The following is a 4,574-nucleotide window of genomic DNA, read 5'->3' on the forward strand; positions in this document are numbered from 1 at the left end:
ATACCAAATTAAAGTGCAATCATAATGCTTTAAAATGATGCATAAATAACCATATCGGAACCTCAAATTACCGCGTTTTTAAAGCTGTGAAAATAATTCTACCGATTTGTCCAATTGGCCATTTTCTAAAGATACATTATTCAATAAATTATATACCAAAACAAATGGCAATTTTAATGCTTTAAAATGGCGCATAAATGCCTGTTATAACATGAAAACTGTCAAAGTTTTTCGCAACCATATCGTGTGAGGCCGTGCGATTTTAATTGGAGAAGTATACTCTTGTCCATTTTACTTTGTTGGAAAATAATTTGAATTTTATATTTTGATCAGAGTATGGTTTTGTTTTGGTTGTCAGAAAAAATGAAAAATAAAGGGACTTTTGAAAATTCGTTTGTTTGAGAAAGACGTAAAATAAAAAAAATACAAAAATAATAAAATTATTTGAAAATAATTTTCCTTTGAAATTACAAATTGAGAAAAGGAGAACAATAAGGAAAATTTTAAAATTTTTTACGAGAAGAGCCAAGACAGGAGATGCTTTCAAATTTTTCCTTGGGCTATTGTGACGAATTGATAAGAATAATTTATCACTTAACTTTTGGACCAGGGTCAGCAGCTAGACAAGCAAACCACAACATCTAATCTAGTTTCAGACGTATGTGACAGATGTGCTCATAATTATTTTGCTGCTTTGTAAATTTTGTGACAATATAAAATATTGAGCCTTCCATGGACTTATTATTTTAACTGCATCCTGACAACTGTTTTGTGAATCTTATCTGCTAAAATTTTATCTAAGAAGTGCAATGATGGTCTAAAATCAATAATAACATTCTTTTGGATGCATCAAGATAATGAAGAAAATGAAAGTTCAGCCAAATTTTAAAGCAAATTTAATATAAAATATAATTAAATATAAACAATTTTAATTTTTACACATAATTTAATATTTAACGTAATTTAAAGATTAAAAAAATGTATTTGTAAAAGGGACACTAACATTAATAACACATTCACACTGACATATTTACATCACAAGCACATCTACATGTTTTACACTACCATGATTTTAACCCCATAATTGAAAACAAGTACATATATAGTAAATCGAAGTCAAATATCTGCGCCCATATATATAATAACTGAAATTTTACAATAAGAAAACCCCATAAGATCAAGACTACAGGCCTGCAGTCATCGTGGGAACCTATAAGTGGTGAGTTTAATAAAAGATATTATTAAAATATATATAATGATTTTAAATTTGACTTAGAAAAAAAATAAATATATATACTTGATCAATTATAAATATTATGCTATAGACATGATAATTCAACATTTAATTGAACACTAAATACACCATTTTCCCTTCTAATGAGTTACTTTAATTGATTAAATTTTTATCAGAATATTGTAATTTTTTTTAATTCTTAGATTTTTTAAATTTACATAATTTTAACTTTTAAATAAATGTTTCAAACATTGGTTGACATTAGATTTATTTTTCAATTTCTTTAAATTCATTTTCTTGCATTATTGTTATTGTTATTAGTTTATGAATTTTTTTTTATTGACAAATTTTAATATATAATGCATATGCATTTCTTACTTTGAATTAAATATTTTTTTTTATATGGATTTCTAATTTATTTAATTAATTCGCGAAAAATGTAGACCTGTTTAGTTAGAAAAGTAAATTGGGCTATTAATGGAATTTATTTTGAATAGCATAGGTTAAGGGTGGGTTAAGAGAGGAGTGAGTAGAATTTCAGCTAATACTTATTCCGAACCAGGACTCATTTACATTCATCACTATTTAGGATTTTTATCTCTCTCTCGAAATTGTTATAGTTGTTCTAGGGTTTGTTTGCTACTATATTTTTTTTATTTTTGAGATAACGAACCGCCTTATCTTATCAGAGGAAAAGATCCCCTCATTATCCCTGAGCACGGCCGGACTGATTAGTAGCACTCTACTTTGAATGATAAGGCACGTCGGGAAATGGTTCGTTACATAAAATAAATGGCGCCCAACGTGGGGCCCAGCAGTATCGATTAGTTTATTATTTTCTGACAACAACATATTAATAGATTTTTATCTCTGCTGTGGCTTCATACAGATTTTATTTATTCCGTGGTTTCGACTAATTTCTTTAATTTTTATTTATTTTCTAAATCTATTATTATCATGTTCGGATTTAAAATTTTGGATTTTATCTAAGATTTTACACCTAATGATTAAATAGATTGCAGCCTATCCTGATGTTAACGTTTTAGTTTGAGATTGATTCTTGGAACATTTTGAGATTTCACTCACAGAAATTTTGACATATTTGACTTTGGGTTATTCTTTCAAAATTATATTTTGTGGTAGAATATTTGAGATTTTGATAACTGATATTATTTCGTTTATTTACTCTAATTTGTATTACAGAATTATTTTTTTTTATTTTTGTTTGTGAACTTTGATGTTAGGATTTCTATCTTAAATATTTGTTTTTTATAGTACTTACTTCAAGGTTTGCATGAATTCTTTTGTTTATAATTTTTTTTTTTTTTGGTGTAATGAGTTCTATTTTTTTATTATTTACTTTTCTAACTAATATAAATGTCTCATGAAGTAGCGAATTATAACTTATAATATTTTGTTGAATTGTTAGGTTAAATATGGTTTGGACTAGAAGCCATGAAAATTTGTCTAATGTAGACCAACCTTCAAACTGTAGTTTTACAGTCAATTTAGAACCAGATACCATGACTCCAGTTGCACAAGGTGCACGACCTAAAAGGACTACTCGCGATACAAATCAGCCTAGATCTGATAATCCTCTTCCAACTTCACATTTTCAACCTGCTAATGCAGATGATTCACGTTTTAGACGAATTGTTTCGGATTCTTTACAATCTTTTCGGGTGGAAATGCAAAGTTTTATTTGCAATGAATTTCGGAATATGTTCCAAAATATGAATATCTCTAATAGTAATAATACACCTGACGTTTATCCAAATAACTTTTCAAATTCTTATCCACCACCAAACAACAATGTCCCACAAAATAATTTCTCTGCTGATAAGATTTTGAATATCATTCGAAACTGGCGAATTAAGTTTAGTGGTCATGATAATCAGATGCCAGTCGATAAATTTATTTATCGCGTAAATACGAAATTTTACTCAGAAACTTGAGAAGTGAAATTCGCCACGAGTTGATTCATTTGGAAATATCTAATGTTTCTCAACTTAGACGTGAGGTTAAGAAGCATGAGAGATTTGTCAAGGAATTACACGTGGAGTCTAGAAAATTGACAAAAGGACGAGTTGCGGAATTGACAGAACAGAGACATGTTGAGGACACGGACATTGTAGACAAGACCTACAATGACGATGAAATTTGTGCAGTTCAACACAATATTAAGTGTTGGAACTGTGATAAAATCGGATACACTTTCTTTGACTGCATGGAGACCAGACGTATTTTTTGTTATGGATGTGGGGTTAAAGACGTTTTTAAACCCACTTGCCCTAATTGTACCAGAAAGACGGATAACGAACTCAAGGATGTCCGTCGAAAATAGAGCGGGCATCCAAGACAATAGAATCGGACTTTAAACAAAATAAGACTACTTTTGACAAGGACATGGACAATATTACGTTACAAGTGCATCCATTATTAAGACCTTATCACGTTAGATTGAGGGAATACAATCTAGCCCGCGATAGAATTTTTGGCCAGCATACTTGTTCGAATAGGAGAATATTATGAACAAATTAAAAAGTTTAAGAATTCTAAAAATTCTTCACTGGTGGAGAAAGATTTGGATAATAGGCCATATGCAAAATTGAAAGTTGGTGATAATTATTATTTCGCTTTGTTAGATAGCGGGGCAAATACCAGTGTCATTGGGGGCACTCTATCATCACAAGTTGAAAACAATAGTAGTTTTCGCAGACTTATAGGCAATATACGAACAGCGGACGGACAAAGACAAAACGTTATATAAAAAAACGTTTAAATATTACATTTCAAGGACAAACAAAATTATTCCAATTTATTATTGTACCGACTATACAACAAGACATCATTTGTGGATACGACTTTTGGACAGCTTTCGGATTGAAAATTTCAACACCAATTGTCAGTGAAATTGACTGTACTGAAACTGACCCAGACAAATTACAATTGACTTACGAACAAAGACAAAGATTAGAAAATGTTATTTCTATGTTTCCAAACTCCGAAGTAGAGGGATTAGGATGTACTACTTGGATTGAGCATTCTATTAATACAGGGGACGCTAAGCCCATTAAACAGCGTTATTACCCAATTTCTCCAGCTGTAGAGAAGTTGTTGTGTGGTGAATTGGACAGAATGCTATCCCTCGGAGTCATAGAAGAAGCACCCAGTTCTCCTTGGTCTTCACCAACAGTAGTTGTAGTTAAGCCCGGTAAAGAATGTGTGTCGGCAGTAGGAAATTGAACTCTGTGACAGAAAAGGACGCTTACCCGATACCAAACATTGACGGACATATTGCAAGGCTTCCTCCAGTTTATTGCATTTCAAAAATAGATTT

At 30.7% G+C, this 4,574-nt stretch overlaps 1 protein-coding gene across 1 annotated transcript in view; it reads left to right on the plus strand.

Moving 5' to 3' along the window:
- Nucleotides 1–4,574, plus strand: part of LOC111689142 (protein trunk) — a 103,074-nt gene that overhangs the window by 81,170 nt on the left and 17,330 nt on the right. The window lies entirely within an intron of this gene.

This window comes from Lucilia cuprina, chromosome 2 (genome assembly GCF_022045245.1).
Source record: "Lucilia cuprina isolate Lc7/37 chromosome 2, ASM2204524v1, whole genome shotgun sequence".
In the NCBI taxonomy this organism is placed as follows: domain Eukaryota; kingdom Metazoa; phylum Arthropoda; class Insecta; order Diptera; family Calliphoridae; genus Lucilia; species Lucilia cuprina.